The following is a 19,761-nucleotide window of genomic DNA, read 5'->3' as shown; positions in this document are numbered from 1 at the left end:
ATATTTTCACAAAACTTGGGACACATGTTCATGAGCTCATTCTGAGGTCATGTGAAAAAAAATCATGACAATTGGCCACTTGGTGGCACTATAAAATGGTTATAACTTGTGAGCGGAAAGAGATATTTTCGCTAAACTTGGGACACATGTTCATAAGCTCAATCTGAGTTGGCATGAAAAAAATCGTGACAATTGGCCACTTGGTTGCGCTATAACAGTGAAAAAAATCATGAAAATAGCTATAAGCGCACCCAACTGTTAGTCTACTGAAAATTGGCACGCAGTGTCTTTGTCCAGGGTGCCATAATAGTCTATGAGAACATTGGTGTATCTCAAAAAACTCAGTATACGTCATTGGCACAATGCCTTGAAGGAGCCTTAGAAGTTTCAAGCCAGTGTTTTTTCACAGGAGTGACCTTCTAAGACTCCTGAATCCTTGCCGAGTCCAACAATACCAAACATGCCAGGTTTCGCCTTATGGTTTTTGTAAGTGTCATTTAGAGCTTTAAAAAATTGTTTATCTTCAAAGCCGTTAGTCCGATCGAGACAACAACAAAAAAACAAAGGAAATTTGAAAACATAGGTAAATAGCTAAACAATAACGCCAAAATGTTAAACTTATGATAGGAACTGACAAAAAAAATTCACCCATGGATCATTTTGATGCTCTCACATGTTTGAAATGAACAATGATGGATTGTGATGAAATTTGTTTTGAATTGGGAGTGGCAAATCCCTGTCCATACTGTCATTGACCATTCGCAAAGACCCGCCCACTTTACTTACTGTTGCTATGTCTGACAAGCGACGCCACTCTCACACCACACCAAGTTCTCACGCAGTGAAAAATACATTGCAGATCAGAGAGGAGACTGCGTGCTGACAGACAAGTACTTTTGATATGAAACAAATGGCGCTTTTCCACTACACAGTACCAGCTCGCCTCGGCTCGGCTCGACTCGACTCGGCTTTGTTTGGTTTTCCACTGTGTAAAAGTTGTGCCTGTACCTGCTTCCAGGTACTTTTTTTCGTACCACCTCCGGTAAGGTTCTAAGCAAGCTGAGGCGATACTAAAATGTGACGTGAAAACACGGCAGACTGCTGATTTGTCAGAGAGAATCGTCACTATTCACGCGCCAGACGGAGTATCCTGAATAAAAAACAGCAAAAACAAAAACATCCAAAAACAGCATACACTTGATTTCCTCCATTGTCCTGTGTGTGTGGCAGCGGATGTATCTCGCGTAGAAGATTAAGTCACGGCAGTTTCCTGCGGCGTCGCTATGACGACCAGGTACTATTGTGGAGGTACTATCTGCAATGGAAAACGGAGCGAAAAGCAAGCCGAGCCGAGTCGAGTTGAGTTGAGCTGGTACTGGTAATGGAAAAGCGCCAAAAGTCTCACCTTTCAAATGTAGTCATTTTTTAGAGACATTTAAACAATAAATACCGTTTTGTGACTCTTTAATGTGTCTGACAGATCGCTGTAGACTCAAGGCTCAGTTAAAGCTGCTCGTGAACCAATCATCTCTTCCTTCTAGTTAATTTATAGCATTAAAATAAACATGAATGAACATAAAAGGAATGTTGTTTTAAAGTGCTAAGACGTCAGTACACTTTGTTTTTCAAATTTAAATCCTCCAAAGTTAATCTACTAACTCTCCTGACTGCTTTGTGGGACAAAATGGAGGATTATGATTAGTCAGATCGCCTGTCAATCAAACTCCCTGCGAAGGGTCAATTGACAATGCCCGTGCGCACAATCCTGATCTAATCGACAACTTTGCAGTTGCACATAGGAAAGCCCGGAAAATCCCGCTATAATGTAAGAAAGCATCTTTTTTACATATTTGGACCTAGGCCTAACAATGTTATGGTGCGCTGTCACCAGTGTTTTTTTATTGTTTTTTTTTGGTGAGCGTAGGCTCCTCCTGATTTTGTTAGTCATCTCATCTCTTATATGCTGTGTATGATCATATCCTGCCCTATTCATGGTAGCCTACTCGCGGACATTGCGTCATCAATGTCATCAATTGCGTCATCAAGGGGCCCGCCTTGATAATCCTACTTAAGGGCCGGTGTTGGCTCGTTACGCCACTGAATATAATTGTCTAAACTCCTTATCAAAATTACATATTTACAACAAATTTGACACATATATATACAGTGAGGAAAATAAGTATTTGAACACCCTGCTATTTTGCAAGTTCTCCCACTTAGAAATCATGGAGGGGTCTGAAATTGTCATCGTAGGTGCATGTCCACTGTGAGAGACATAATCTAAAAAAAAAAAATCCAGAAATCACAATGTATGATTTTGTAACTATTTATTTGTATGATACAGCTGCAAATAAGTATTTGAACACCTGAGAAAATCAATGTTAATATTTGGTACAGTAGCCTTTGTTTGCAATTACAGAGGTCAAACGTTTCCTGTAGTTTTTCACCAGGTTTGCACACACTGCAGGAGGGATTTTGGCCCACTCCTCCACACAGATCTTCTCTAGATCAGTCAGGTTTCTGGGCTGTCGCTGAGAAACACGGAGTTTGAGCTCCCTCCAAAGATTCTCTTTTGGGTTTAGGTCTGGAGACTGGCTAGGCCACGCCAGAACCTTGATATGCTTCTTACAGAGCCACTCCTTGGTTATCCTGGCTGTGTGCTTCGGGTCATTGTCATGTTGGAAGACCCAGCCTCGACCCATCTTCAATGCTCTAACTGAGGGAAGGAGGTTGTTCCCCAAAATCTCGCAATACATGGCCCCGGTCATCCTCTCCTTAATACAGTGCAGTCGCCCTGTCCCATGTGCAGAAAAACACCCCCAAAGCATGATGCTACCACCCCCATGCTTCACAGTAGGGATGGTGTTCTTGGGATGGTACTCATCATTCTTCTTCCTCCAAACACGTTTAGTGGAATTATGACCAAAAAGTTCTATTTTGGTCTCATCTGACCACATGACTTTCTCCCATGACTCCTCTGGATCATCCAAATAGTCATTGGCAAACTTAAGACGGGCCTTGACATGTGCTGGTTTAAGCAGGGGAACCTTCCGTGCCATGCATGATTTCAAACCATGACGTCTTAGTGTATTACCAACAGTAACCTTGGAAACGGTGGTCCCAGCTCTTTTCAGGTCATTGACCAGCTCCTCCTGTGTAGTTCTGGGCTGATTTCTCACCTTTCTTAGGATCATTGAGACCCCACGAGGTGAGATCTTGCATGGAGCCCCAGTCCGAGGGAGATTGACAGTCATGTTTAGCTTCTTCCATTTTCTAATGATTGCTCCAACAGTGGACCTTTTTTCACCAAGCTGCTTGGCAATTTCCCCGTAGCCCTTTCCAGCCTTGTGGAGGTGTACTATTTTGTCTCTAGTGTCTTTGGACAGCTCTTTGGTCTTGGCCATGTTAGTAGTTGGATTCTTACTGATTGTATGGGGTGGACAGGTGTCTTTATGCAGCTAACGACCTCAAACAGGTGCATCTAATTTAGGATAATAAATGGAGTGGATGTGGACATTTTAAAGGCAGACTAACAGGTCTTTGAGGGTCAGAATTCTAGCTGATAGACAGGTGTTCAAATACTTATTTGCAGCTGTATCATACAAATAAATAGTTAAAAAATCATATATTGTGATTTCTGGATTTTTTTTTTTAGATTATGTCTCTCACAGTGGACATGCACCTACGATGACAATTTCAGACCCCTCCATGATTTCCAAGTGGGAGAACTTGCAAAATAGCAGGGTGTTCAAATACTTATTTTCCTCACTGTATATAGGCACACTTTGAGTACTACTAATAAAAGTGGTGGAGATCAGGCAAGACTGTAAGAAGACTCAGGCAAAAAGGTGCTATAACTAAAATATATAAAATAAAATAAAATATATACTGTAAAAACGCTTTAAAACCATAGATTTCCTATGGCAAACTGCATGTATTGGCTGTAAATTGACTTTTTCATCTATGATGGCAGTTGTTAAATGCTTGCTAAATAAAACGTAATGTCTTTTGATGCTTGTGTGATTAAAGGCCTTAAAGGCCTTAACTGCTTGAACCCCGATAAATGCTGCTTGCAGCTTTAATTAGGGGTTCAAGCACGAAGTGCTGAAACCCTATTGTAATTGTACTGATTTTTATTATTATTTTTCTTCTCCGCTAAAACGCATCGTGCAGCCCAAACCGTATGAGCTGGAACCTTGAAACTTTGCCAGATGGTAGTACAAAAATCGAGGAGAGGTTCAGAGAGTATGACCCCGATTGGCCCATAGGTGGCGCTATAGCAACCAAAAGCGCGAAACTGTTCATAACTCCTAGACCGTATGTCGTAGACTCAAGTGTCTTATATCATTGGAAAGCTGGACACTTGAAGAACAAAACGTATATCTCCGATTTCATTTCCGGTATGCAAATTTTTCCGCCATTTTGAATTTTGTTATAAACCTACTTTTGCGAACTAGTCCTAGGTTTTTCGTCCGATCGGAACCAAACCAGTGCAGAAATGTTCTCTGGAGTCTGAATATCAATAATTATCGAAAAAAAGTCGAAATTTCGATTCACGGTCGCTAAGGGGCGCCAAAATGTATGTTGTGGGAGGAGCCTATTGTACTAAAACAGCTATAACTCCAGAAATGAATGAGGTATCTTCACCAAACTTGGTACGTATATGTAAGAGGTCAATCTGAGGTCACAGTAAAAAAATCGTGGCGATTGGCCACATGGTGGCGCTATAACATGAAAAAAACATAAAACAGGCTATAACCACCTGACCGTTAGTCCGATTGACTTGAAAATTGGCATGCAGTGTCTTGGTCCAAGGCCCCATGTATGTCTATGAGGACATTGGTGTATCTCAAAAAACATGGCCGCCATCGGCCAATGAAGTTTGAGCACCTATTAGACAAGGTTAACGGAGGCCGATCGGAACGAAACTCGGTGGGCATGTTCGACTCATGGCCCTAGAGGTCTGTAAGAATTTTGAAAGAAATCGGCCACTAGTTGGCGCTAACGAGTTTTATGGCTCTGTAATCACGTGGTGTTACACTTATTGTCACAAAATGCATATCATTTAATAGATCTGCTCATGCTGAACAACTTTGCCTCAAGAACCATTGCTGTCAATCAAACCGTTCATTAATTATTCGCGAATATGTTAAAAACCTACTTTTGCGAACTAGTCCTAGGTTTTTCGCCCGATCGGAACCAGACCAGTCTAGGACAATTCTATGGACTCTCTAGATCAATAATTATCAAAAAAAAGTTGAACTTTTGCATTTTGCGCATGGCTATAATAGGGTCATAAAGAAAATGGGTGTGGCAAAATGCACTAAAAAGCCTATAAATCATAAATGAAAACTCAGAACTTCACAAAAATTGGTGGGAATATGTGCCATAACATCTTTAACAAGCATGCCAAATTTTATGGAGATCGGACCATAGTTGGCGCTATAATTGTTAAAAAGCTTTAAAACCATATATTTCCTATGGTAAATTGCCTGTATTGGCTGCAAATGGTCTGTTTCATCTATGATCAAATAATTTTCATATCATAATGTTCAAAACTAGTGCAGTACAATTCTCTGGACTCTCTAGATCAATAATTATCAGAAAAAGTTGAACTACTTCATTTGGATGACTATAATAGGGTCACTTCAATACGTGGCCTTGACCAAGTGTCCCCGAAAGCTTATATCTTTTAAGATGCTCAGACCTTCTTAAAAACAAGTCAGAACATGTGAAATATCACTCTAAACATGCATGAACATTTTCAGACAGATCACACACACACACACACACACACACACACACAAATGTTGTTTTTTCAATGCTATTGGGATATGTCATTATGAAAATATATTTGAATGGTCTATAAACACTTCACAAAGTCTTTGTAAACTATTAATCAGATTATTCAGAATTTATTCAGAAACCTAACTTCACATAATTGCTAACAATGTGGTAAATCATGGTAAATCACGCTAAAAACATGGTAAATCATAGTAAATAATACTAGAATGTGGTGTATCAAGGTAAATCATACTATAATCCTGGTACATCATTCTAGAACATGGTATATCATGGTACATCATGCTAGAACATGGTAAATCATGGTAAACGTTGCTAGAACAGGGTAAATCATGGTAAACTATGATAAATCATGATAAACTATGGTGAACCATGCTAGAATCACAGTAAACAATGGTAAATCATACTAGAATGTATGGTAAATCATACTAGAATGTAGTATATCATGGTAAATCCTGCTAGAATATGGCAAATCATGCTAGAATCATAGTAAATAATACTAGAATGTGGTAAATTGTTGTGGGAGGAGCCTATTTTACTAAAATGGCTATAACTCAAGAAGTAAATGAGATATCTTCACCAAACTCAGTACACATGTGTATGGGTTCAATTTGAGGTCACAGTAAACAATTTTATGGAGATCGGACCATAGGTGTCGCTATAACTGTTAAAAAGCTTTAAAACCATATATTTCCTATGGTACATTGCCTGTATTGGCTGTAAATTGTCTTTTTCATCTATTATGTCAGTGGTTACATGCTTGCTTAATAAAACTAATAACTTTTGATGCTTTTGTGCTTAAAGGCCTTAAAGGCCTTAACTGCTTGAACCCCGATAAATGCTGCTTGCAGCTTTAATTATTATTATTATTCTGCCGTAAAACGCATCGTGCAGCCTAAACCGTAAGTGCTAGAGACTTGAAACTTGGCCAGAAGGTAGTACAAAAATCGAGGAGAGGTTCAGAGAATATGAGCTAGATTGGCCAATAGGTGGCGCTACAGTGCAAAAAACAAAAAAATGGCATATTTTTGCTTAAATCTCATCAACCCTTTGTCACAGACTCAAGTGTCTTATATCTTTGGAATCCTTGGGTCAAGCCGAACAAAAAAGGCCTCAAGGATTTCATTTCCGGTATGCAAATTTTCCCGCCATTTTGGATTTTGTCCAAAACCTACTTTTGCGAACTAGTCCCTGGTTTTTCGCCCGATCGGAACCAAACCAGTGCAGAAATATTCACAGGAGTCTGAAGATCAATAATTATTGAAAAAAATGTAAAATTTCGATCCACGGTTGCTAAGGGGTATCAAAACGTTCGCAGGAGGCGGAGCTAATTATACGAAAATGGCTATAACTCGTGAACGAAATGAGATATTTTCACCAAACTCGGTACACATATGTAAGAGCTCAAGTTGAGGTCACAGTAAAAAAATCGCGGTGATTGGCCTCATGGTGGCGCTATAATATGAAAAAAACATAAAACAGGCTATAACCACCTGACCGTTAGTCCGATTGACTTGAAAATTGGTATGCAGTGTCTTGGTCCAAGGTGCCATGTATGTCTATGAGGACATTGGTGTATCTCAAAAAACATGGCCGCTATCGGCCAATGAAGTTTGAGCACCTATTAGACAAGGTTAACGGAGGCCGATCGGAACAAAACTCAGTGGGCATGTTCGGCTCAAGCCCCTAGAGGTCTGTAAGAATTTTGAAAGAAATCGGCCACTAGTTGGCGCTAACGAGTTTTATGGCTCTGTAATCACGTGGTGTTACACTTATCGTCACAAAATGCATATCATATGATAGATCTGCTCATGCTGAACAACTTTGCCTCTAGAACCATTGCTGTCAATCAAACAGTTCATTAAATATTCATGAATATGTTAAAAACCTACTTTTGCGAACTAGTCCTAGGTTTTTCGCCCGATCGGAACCAGACCAGTCTAGGACAATTCTCTGGACTCTCTAGATCAATAATTATCAAAAAAAAGTTGAACTTTTGCATTTGGATGGCTGTAATAGGGTAATTTATAAAATGGGCGTGTCAAAATACATTAAAAAGCCTATAAATCCTAAATAAAAACTCAGAACTTCACAAAAATTGGTCAGCATATGTGACATAACATCATTAACAAGCATGAAAAATTCTATGGAGATCGGACGATAGGTGGCGCTATAACTGTTAAAAAGCTTTAAAATCATATATTTCCTATGGTAAACTGCCTGTATTGGCTGTAAATGGTCTTTTCCATCTCTGATCATATAATTTTCATATCATAATGTTCAAAACTAGTGCAATACAATTCTCTGGACTCACTAGATCAATAATTGTCAGAAAAAGTTGAACTACTTCATTTGGATAGCTATAATAGGTTCACTTCAAAATCTGGCCTTTACCAAGTGTCCCCGAAAGCCTATATCTCTTTAATCAATGCTCAGACCTTCTTAAAAACAAGTCAGAACGTGTGAAATATCACCCTGAACAAGCATGAAAATTTTCAGACAGATCGGACAAAATTTGCCTCTATAACAGTTAAAAAGGTGAAAATGATATGAATTAATGGCATGTTAAGCCAATAATTGGTATTTTACTGCCCCCTACTGTTTAAAATAGTCATTTTCTCATATTGGTATTGGTATCAGCCATGGTAAATCATGATAAATGATGGCGTGTGTGTGTGTGTGTGTGTGTGTGTGTGTGTGTGTGTGGTACAAATATAACAAAGGTTTTATTTTCCAACATGAAAACAAACATAACAGAGTGCTAGTGCACAAACAATAACCGACAATGATAATGGATGAGAGGGGAACTTAAATACACAGATCAAGACAAGGACAACAGGTGACGGTTATGATGATGAGGAGCAGGTGATGATGAGGAGGGTGATGAGGAGCAGGTGCAGGTGATGACGACAGATGGTGAATGTGATGAAGGTGAATGTGACACCAATATCACTGAAACATTTGTGTGTGTGTGTGTGTGTGTAGCATTATTGTGTGTAGCATATGTAGCAAGTATGCATTATTGAGTTAACATGGAAACACTGGTTTGCTTTAGTGCAGAAAACTGGTCAAAATCATGAGGTTTAAAGTGAAAGTGAGCCAATAAGTGGTCTTCTACTGCCCTCTGCTGGCCATTCTACTTATTAATTAAATTTTTCCACATGTGCTTGCATTTATACTTGAATACACACTAAAAATCACTTATATAGCAATAACTATTATAACACAATCATATTTTGTCAGTGTTAATCACTTTATTTGCACTGACACTTCAAATAATTGCTAGTAATGTGGTAAATCATGGTAAATCATGGTTAACTATGCTGTGTGTGTGTGTGTGTGTGTGTGTGTGTGTGTGTGTGTGTGTGTGTGTGTGTGTGTGTGTGTGTGTGTGTGTGTGTGTGTGTGTGTAAGCATGCATTGAGTTAACATGGATAAACTGGTTTGCTTTAGTGCAGAAAACTGGTTTAAAGTGAAAGTGAGCCAATAAGTGGTCTTCTACTGCCCTCTGCTGGCCATTCTACTTATTAATGAAATATTTCAACATGTGCTTGCATTCATACTTGAATACACACTAAAAAAATCACTTATATAGCAATAACTATTATAACACAATCATATTTTGTCAGTGTTAATCACTTTATTTGCACTGACACTTCAAATAATTGCTAGTAATGTGATAAATCAGGCTAGAAACATGGTAAATCAAAGTAAATAATACTAGATTGTCGTTTATCTCCTGGTAAATAATACTAGAACGTGGTATATCATGGTAAATCATGGTTAACTATGCTGTGTGTGTGTGTGTGTGTGTGTGTGTGTGTGTGTGTGTGTGTGTGTGTGTGTGTGTGTGTAAGCATGCATTGAGTTAACATGGAAAAACTGGTTTGCTTTAGTGCAGAAAACTGGTTTAAAGTGAAAGTGAGCCAATAAGTGGTCTTCTAGTGCCCTCTGCTGGCCATTCTACTTAATAATGAAATATTTTACATGTGCTTTTGCATTCATACTTGGACACACACTAAAAATCACGTATATAACTAACTATTATAACACAATAATATTTTGTCAGTGTTCATCACCTCATTTGCACTGACACTTCACATAATTGCTAGTAATGTGGTTAATCATGCTAGAAACATTGTAAATCATAGTAAATAATACTGAAATGAGGTGTATCAAGGTAAATCATGCTAGAATCCTAATAAATCATTCTGGAACATGGTATATGATAGTAAATCATGCTAGAATCATATTAAATTATTCTAGAATGTGGCAAATCGTTGTGGGAGGAGCCTATTTTACTCAAATGGCTATAACTCAAGAAGTAAATGAGATATCTTCACCAAACTCAGTACACATGTGTATGGGTTCAATTTGAGGTCACAGTAAACAATTTTATGGAGATCGGACCATAGGTGGCGCTATAACTGTTAAAAAGCTTTAAAACCATATATATCCCATGGCAAATTGCCTGTATTGGCTGTAAATGGTCTTTTCCATCTATTATGTCAGTGGTTACATGCTTGCTAAATAAATCTTAATAACTTTTGATGCTTTTGTGCTTAAATGCCTTAAAGGCCTTAACTGCTTGAACCCCGATAAATGCTGCTTGCAGCTTTAATTATTATTATTTTTCTTCTCCGCTAAAACGCATCGTGCAGCCCAAACCGTAAGAGCTGGAACCTTGAAACTTTGCCAGATGGTAGTACAAAAATCGAGGAGAGGTTCAGAGAGTATGACCCCGATTGGCCCATAGGTGGCGCTATAGCAACCAAAAGCGCGAAACTGCTCAGAACTCCTAGACCGTATGTCGTAGACTCAAGTGTATCATATCATTGGAAAGCTGGATACCTGAAGAACAAAATGTATATCTCCGATTTCATTTCCGGTATGCAAATTTTTCCGCCATTTTGAATTTTGTTAAAAACCTACTTTTGCGAACTAGTCCTAGGTTTTTTGCCCGATCGGAACCAAACCAGTGCAGAAATGTTCTCTGGAGACTGAAGATCAATAATTATCGAAAAAAAAGTTGAAATTTCGAATCACGGTCGCTAAGGGGCGCCAAAATGTATGTTGTGGGAGGAGCCTATTTTACTAAAACGGCTATAACTCCAGAACTAAATGAGGTATAATCACCAAACTCGGTACACCTGTGTAAGAGGTCACTCTGGGGTCACAGTAAAAAAATCGCGGCGATTGGCCACATGGTGACGCTATAACATGAATAAAACATAAAACAGGCTATAACCACCTGACCATTAGTCCGATTGACTTGAAAATTGGTATGCAGTGTCTTGGCCCAAGGTGTCATATATGTCTATGAGGACATTGGTGTATCTCAAAAAACATGGCCGCCATCGGCCAATGAAGTTTGAGCACCTATTAGACAAGGTTAACGGAGGCCGATCGGAACGAAACTCGATGGGCATGTTCGAGTCATGGCCCTAGAGGTCTGTAAGAATTTTGAAAGAAATCGGCCACTAGTTGGCGCTAACGAGTTTTATGGCTCTGTAATCACGTGGTGTTACACTTATCGTCACAAAATGCATATCATTTGATAGATCTGCACATGATGAACAATTTTGCCTCAAGAACTATTGCTGTCAATCAAACCGTTCATTAATTATTCGCGAATATGTTAAAAACCTACTTTTGCGAACTAGTCCTAGGTTTTTCGCCCGATCGGAACCAGACCAGTCTAGGATAATTCTATGGACTCTCTAGATCAATAATTATCAAAAAAAAGTTGAACTTTTGCATTTTGCGCATGGCTATAATAGGGTCATAAAGAAAATGGGTGTGGCAAAATGCACTAAAAAGCCTATAAATCATAAATGAAAACTCAGAACTTCACAAAAATTGGTGGGAATATGTGACATAACATCATTAACAAGCATGCAAAATTTTATGGAGATCGGACCATAGGTGGCGCTATAACTGTTAAAAAGCTTTAAAACCATATATTTCCTATGGTAAATGGTCTTTTCCATCTATTATGTCAGTGGTTACATGCTTGCTAAATAAAACATAATAACTTTTGATGCTTTTGTGCTTAAAAACCCTTAAAGGCCTTAATAGCTTGAACCCCGATAAATGCTGCTTGCAGCTTTAATTATTATTATTATTCTGCCGTAAAACGCATCGTGCAGCCTAAACCGTAAGTGCTAGAGACTTGAAACTTGGCCAGAAGGTAGTACAAAAATCGAGGAGAGGTTCAGAGAATATGAGCTAGATTGGCCAATAGGTGGCGCTACAGTGCAAAAAACAAAAAAATTGCATATTTTTGCTTAAATCTCATCAACCCTTTGTCACAGACTCAAGTGTCTTATATCTTTGGAATCCTTGGGTCAAGCCGAACAAAAAAGGCCTCAAGGATTTCATTTCCGGTATGCAAATTTTTCCGCCATTTTGGATTTTGTCCAAAAGCTACTTTTACGAACTAGTCCCTGGTTTTTCGCCCGATCGGAACCAAACCAGTACAGAAATATTCACAGGAGTCTGAATATCAATAATTATCGAAAAAAAGTTAAAATTTCGATCCACGGTTGCTAAGGGGCATCAAAATGTTCGCAGGAGGCGGAGCTAATTATGCGAAAATGGCTATAACTCGTGAACGAAATGAGATATTTTCACCAAACTCGGTACACATATGTATGAGCTCAAGTTGAGGTCACAGTAAAAAAATCGCGGTGATTGGCCTCATGGTGGCGCTATAATATGAAAAAAACATAAAACAGGCTATAACCACCTGACCGTTAGTCCGATTGACTTGAAAATTGGTATGCAGTGTCTTGGTCCAAGGTGCCATGTATGTCTATGAGGACATTGGTGTATCTCGAAAAACATGGCCGCTATCGGCCAATGAACTTTGAGCACCTATTAGACAAGGTTAACAGAGGCCGATTGGAACAAAACTCAGTGGGCATGTTCGGCTCAAGCCCCTAGAGGTCTGTAAGAATTTTGAAAGAAATCGGCCACTAGTTGGCGCTAACGAGTTTTGTGGCTCTGTAATCACGTGGTGTTACACTTATCGTCACAAAATGCATATCATATGATAGATCTGCTCATGCTGAACAACTTTGCCTCTAGAACCATTGCTGTCAATCAAACAGTTCATTAAATATTCATGAATATGTTAAAAACCTACTTTTGCGAACTAGTCCTAGGTTTTTCGCCCGATCGGAACCAGACCAGTCTAGGACAATTCTCTGGACTCTCTAGATCAATAATTATCAAAAAAAAGTTGAACTTTTGCATTTGGATTGCTGTAATAGGGTCATTTATAAAATGGGCGTGGCAAAATGCAATCAAAAGCCTATAAATCCTAAACAAAAACTCAGAACTTCACAAAAATTGGTGAGCATATGTGACATACCATCATTAACAAGCATTCAAAATTTTATGGAGATTGGACCAAAGGTGGCGCTATAACTGTTAAAAAGCTTTAAAACCATATATTTCCTATGGTAAGTGGTCTTTTTCATCTATTATGTCAGTAGTTACATGCTTGCTAAATAAATCTTAATAACTTTTGATGCTTTTATGCTTAAAGGCCTTAAAGGCCTTAATTGCTTGAACCCCGATAAATGCTGCTTGCAGCTTTAATTATTATTATTATTCTGCCGTAAAACGCATCGTGCAGCCTAAACCGTAAGTGCTAGAGACTTGAAACTTGGCCAGAAGGTAGTACAAAAATCGAGGAGAGGTTCAGAGAATATGAGCTAGATTGGCCAATAGGTGGCGCTACAGTGCAAAAAACAAAAAAATGGCATATTTTTGCTTAAATCTCATCAACCCTTTGTCACAGACTCAAGTGTCTTATATCTTTGGAATCCTTGGGTCAAGCCGAACAAAAAAGGCCTCAAGGATTTCATTTCCGGTATGCAAATTTTCCCGCCATTTTGGATTTTGTCCAAAACCTACTTTTGCGAACTAGTCCCTGGTTTTTCGCCCGATCGGAACCAAACCAGTGCAGAAATATTCACAGGAGTCTGAAGATCAATAATTATCGAAAAAAATGTAAAATTTCGATCCACGGTTGCTAAGGAGTATCAAAACGTTTGCAGGAGGCGGAGCTAATTATACAAAAATGGCTATAACTCGTGAACGAAATGAGATATTTTCACCAAACTCGGTACACATATGTAAGAGCTCAAGTTGAGGTCACAGTAAAAAAATCGCGGTGATTGGCCTCATGGTGGCGCTATAATATGAAAAAAACATAAAACAGGCTATAACCACCTGACCGTTAGTCCGATTGACTTGAATATTGGTATGCAGTGTCTTGGTCCAAGGTGCCATGTATGTCTATGAGGACATTGGTGTATCTCAAAAAACATGGCCGCTATCGGCCAATGAAGTTTGAGCACCTATTAGACAAGGTTAACGGAGGCCGATCAGAATGAAACTCAGTGGGCATGTTCGGCTCAAGCCCCTAGAGGTCTGTAAGAACTTTGAAAGAAATCGGCCACTAGTTGGCGCTAACGAGTTTTATGGCTCTGTAATCACGTGGTGTTACACTTATCGTCACAAAATGCATATCATATGATAGATCTGCTCATGCTGAACAACTTTGCCTCTAGAACCATTGCTGTCAATCAAACAGTTCATTAAATATTCATGAATATGTTAAAAACCTACTTTTGCGAACTAGTCCTAGGTTTTTCGCCCGATCGGAACCAGACCAGTCTAGGACAATTCTCTGGACTCTCTAGATCAATAATTATCAAAAAAAAGTTGAACTTTTGCATTTGGATTGCTGTAATAGGGTCATTTATAAAATGGGCGTGGCAAAATACAATCAAAAGCCTATAAATCCTAAACAAAAACTCAGAACTTCACAAAAATTGGTGAGCATATGTGACATACCATCCTTAACAAGCATGCAAAATTTTATGGAGATTGGACCAAAGGTGGCACTATAACTGTTAAAAAGCTTTAAAACCATATATTTCCTATGGTAAATGGTCTTTTTCATCTATTATGTCAGTAGTTACATGCTTGCTAAATAAATCTTAATAACTTTTGATGCTTTTATGCTTAAAGGCCTTAAAGGCCTTAATTGCTTGAACCCCGATAAATGCTGCTTGCAGCTTTAATTATTATTATTATTATTAGGGCCCAAGCCCTGAAAGGGCGAAGGCCCTATTGTTTTCGGTAGGATTATTATTAGGGCCCAAGCCCTGAAAGGGCGAAGGCCCTATTGTTTTCGTTAGGATTATTATTATTATTATTAGGGGTTCAAGCACGAAGTGCTGAAACCCTATTGTAATTGCCCTGATTTTTATTAGGGGTTCAAGCATGAAATGCTGAAACCCTATTGTAATTGTAAGGATTTGTAAAACGCATCGTGCAGGACAAACCGTAAGGCCTAGAGACGTGAAACCTGGCCAGATGGTAGGCCTCAATTTGGGGACAACCTATCAGAGTATGACCCCGATTGGCCCATAGGTGGCGCTACAGCAACCAAAAGTTCAAAATTGCTCATAACTCTTAGACCGTTTGTCCCAGGATCAAGTGTCTTATATCGTTGGAATCCTTGGCTCAAGGCGGACAAAATGGCCATCTCCGATTTGGATGTAGGCAGGGAAAATTTTCTGCTATGTCGAATTTTGTCCAAAACCTACTTTTGCGAACTAGTCCCTGGTTTTTCGCCCGATCGGAACCAAACCAGTCTAGGACAATTCTCTGGACTCTCTAGATCAATAATTATCGAAAAAAAGTTGAACTTTGGCATTTGGGTGGCTGTAACAGGGTCATTTAGAAAAGGGGCGTGTCAAAATACACTCAAAAGCCTATAAATCCCAACGGGAAACTCAGAACTTCACAAAAATTGATGAGCATATGTGTCAGAACATGGTGAGGAAGCATGCAGAGTTTCATGGAGATCGGACCATAGGTGGCGCTATAACTGGCAAAAAGCCTTCATTCTTATTAGGGGTTCAAGCATGAAATGCTGAAACCCTATTGTAATTGTAAGGATTTGTAAAACGCATCGTGCAGGACAAACCGTAAGGCCTAGAGACGTGAAACCTGGCCAGATGGTAGGCCTCAATTTGGGGACAACCTATCAGAGTATGACCCCGATTGGCCCATAGGTGGCGCTACAGCAACCAAAAGTTCAAAATTGCTCATAACTCTTAGACCATTTGTCCCAGGATCAAGTGTCTTATATCGTTGGAATCCTTGGCTCAAGGCAGACAAAATGGCCATCTCCGATTTGGATGTAGGCAGGGAAAATTTTCTGCTATGTCGAATTTTGTCCAAAACCTACTTTTGCGAACTAGTCCCTGGTTTTTCGCCCGATCGGAACCAAACCAGTCTAGGACAATTCTCTGGACTCTCTAGATCAATAATTATCGAAAAAAAGTTGAACTTTGGCATTTGGGTGGCTGTAACAGGGTCATTTAGAAAAGGGGCGTGTCAAAATACACTCAAAAGCCTATAAATCCCAACGGGAAACTCAGAACTTCACAAAAATTGATGAGCATATGTGTCAGAACATGGTGAGGAAGCATGCAGAGTTTCATGGAGATCGGACCATAGGTGGCGCTATAACTGGCAAAAAGCCTTCATTCTTATTAGGGGTTCAAGCATGAAATGCTGAAACCCTATTGTAATTGTAAGGATTTGTAAAACGCATCGTGCAGGACAAACCGTAAGGCCTAGAGACGTGAAACCTGGCCAGATGGTAGGCCTCAATTTGGGGACAACCTATCAGAGTATGACCCCGATTGGCCCATAGGTGGCGCTACAGCAACCAAAAGTTCAAAATCGCTCATAACTCTTAGACCGTTTGTCCCAGGATCAAGTGTCTTATATCGTTGGAATCCTTGGCTCAAGGCGGACAAAATGGCTATCTCCGATTTGGATGTAGGCAGGGAAAAATTTCTGCTATGTCGAATTTTGTCCAAAACCTACTTTTGCGAACTAGTCCCTGGTTTTTCGCCCGATCGGAACCAAACCAGTCTAGGACAATTCTCTGGACTCTCTAGATCAATAATTATCGAAAAAAAGTTGAACTTTGGCATTTGGGTGGCTGTAACAGGGTCATTTAGAAAAGGGGCGTGGCAAAATACACTAAAAAGCCTATAAATCCCAAATGAAAACTCAGAACTTCACCAAAATTGATGAGCATATGTGTCCGAACATGGTGAGGAAGCATGCAGAGTTTCATGGAGATCGGACCATAGGTGGCGCTATAACTGGCAAAAAGCCTTCATTCTTATTAGGGGTTCAAGCATGAAATGCTGAAACCCTATTGTAATTGTAAGGATTCGTAAAACGCATCGTGCAGGACAAACCGTAAGGCCTAGAGACTTGAAACCTGGCCAGATGGTAGGCCTCAATTTGGGGACAACCTATCAGAGTATGACCCCGATTGGCCCATAGGTGGCGCTACAGCAACCAAAAGTTCAAAATCGCTCATAACTCTTAGACCGTTTGTCCCAGAATCAAGCGTCTTATATCGTTGGAATCCTTGGCTCAAGGCGGACAAAATGGCTATCTCCGATTTGCTTGCCCTTCCGCGCCAATTTCGAGTAAATTGCATTTTTTTGAAAAACCTATTTTTGCAAACTTCTCCTAGGTTTATGGCCCGATCGGAACCAAACCACTGCAAGAATATTCTCTGGAGTCTGACAATCAATAATCATCCAAAAAATTCAAAATTTCAATTAACGGTCGATAAGGGGAACCAAAATATTTGATGGCACCAGGGCCACTTTTACTAAAATGGTTATAAATTGTGAACGGAAAGAGATTTTTTTTCCTAAACTTGGGATACATCTTCCTGAGCTCAACCTGAGATCACTTGAAAAAAAATCGCAACAATTGACCACTTGGTGGCACTATAAAACGGTTTTAACTTGTGAACGGAAAGAGATATTTTCGCAAAACTTGGGACACATGTTCATGAGCTCATTCTGAGGTCACGTGAAAAAAAAAATCATGACAATTGGCCACTTGGTGGCACTATAAAATGGTTATAACTTGTGAGCGGAAATAGATATTTTCGCTAAACTTGGGACACATGTTCATAAGCTCAATCTGAGTTGACATGAAAAAAATCGTGACAATTGGCCACTTGGTGGGTCTATAACAGTGAAAAAAATCATGAAAATAGCTATAAGCGCACCCAACTGTTAGTCTACTGAAAAATTGGCACGCAGTGTCTTTGTCCGGAGTGCCATGATAGTCTATGAGAACATTGGTGTATCTCAAAAAACTCAGTATACGTCATTGGCACAATGCCTTGAAGGAGCCTTAGAAGTTTCAAGCCAGTGTTTTTTCACAGGAGTGACCTCCTAAGACTCCTGAATCCTTGCCGAGTCCAACAATACCAAACATGCCAGGTTTCGCCTTATGGTTTTTGTAAGTGTCATTTAGAGCTTTAAAAAATTGTGTTTATCTTCAAAGCCGTTAGTCCGATCGAGACAACAACAAAAAAACAAAGGAAATTTGAAAACATAGGTAAATAGCTACACAATAACGCAAAAATGTTAAAATTATGATAGGAACTGACAAAAAAATGAATTAAATCCAATCAATTTCACACATGGATCATTTTGATGCTCTCACATGTTTGAAACAAACAATGATGGATTGTCATGAAATTTGTTTTGAATTGGGACTGGCGAATCCCCGTCCATACTGTCAATGACCACTATTCGTCACTATTCACTGCGTCATCATTGCACGCGCCAGACGGAGTATCCTGAATAAAAAACATCTCGCGTAGAAGATTCAGGCTGTTTCTCAATTCCAAGAACGCAGAGAACGGACTTGTGTTCTCGTGGAGACCGGTCTTGCCAAGCTTCCTTGGAAGAACGAACTCGGAACCGGCCGCAATGACTTCTGGGACACCAGGCGAGTACTAGCTCAAGTCTGCATTCGATGCATCCTCGGTATCAAGAACACATCCGGGTTCTTTCATGCGTCCTCTGTACTTGCGTTCTTGAGAATTGGGTTTGAACTTCGACGGTTAATGATGACGTAAAACGAAAACACAAGGACGCAAGATCGCTGAAGAACGCATATTGAGAAACACCCTAAGTCACGGCAGTTTCCTGCGACGTCGCTATGACGACCAGGTACTATTGTGGAGGTACTATCTGCAATGGAAAACGGAGCGAAAAGCGAGCCGAGCCGAGTCGAGTCAAGTCAAGTTGAGTTGAGCTGGTACTAGTAATGGAAAAGCGCCAAAAGTCTCACCTTTCAAATGTAGTCGTTTTTTAGAGACATTTAAACAATAAATACCGTTTTGTGACTATTTAATGTGTCTGACAGATCGCTGTAGACTCAAGGCTCAGTTAAAGCTGCTCGTGAACCGATCATCTCTTCCTTCTAGTTAATTTATAGCATTAAAATAAACATGAATGAACATAAAAGGAATGTTGTTTTAAAGACGTCAGTACACTTTGTTTTTCAAATTTAAATCCTCCAAAATTAATCTACTAACTCTCCTGACTGCTTTGTGGGACAAAATGGCGGATTATGATTAGTCAGATCGCCTGTCAATCAAACTCCCTGCGAAGGGTCAATTGAGAATGCCCGTGCGCACAATCCTGATCTAATCGACAACTTTGCAGTTGCACATAGGAAAGCCCGGAAAATCCTGCTATAATGTAAGAGAGCATCTTTTTTATGTATTTGGACCTAGGCCTAACAATGTGTTATGGTGCACTGTCACCAGTGTTTGTTTTTTTTTGTTTTTTTGGTGAGCGAAAGCTCCTCCTGATTTTGTTAGTCATCTCATCTCTTATATGCTGTGTATGATCATATCCTGCCCTATTCATGGTAGCCTACTCGCAGACATTGTGTCATCAATGTCATGAATTGCGTCATCAAGGGGCCTGCCTTGATAATCCTATTTAAGGGCCTGGTGTTGGCTCGTTACGCCACTGAATATAATTGTCTAAACTCCTTATCAAAATTACATATTTACAACAAATTTGACAC

Source organism: Rutilus rutilus, assembly GCF_951802725.1.
Source record: "Rutilus rutilus genome assembly, chromosome: 11".
NCBI lineage: Eukaryota > Metazoa > Chordata > Actinopteri > Cypriniformes > Leuciscidae > Rutilus > Rutilus rutilus.
This window is presented reverse-complemented; position numbering follows the sequence as displayed.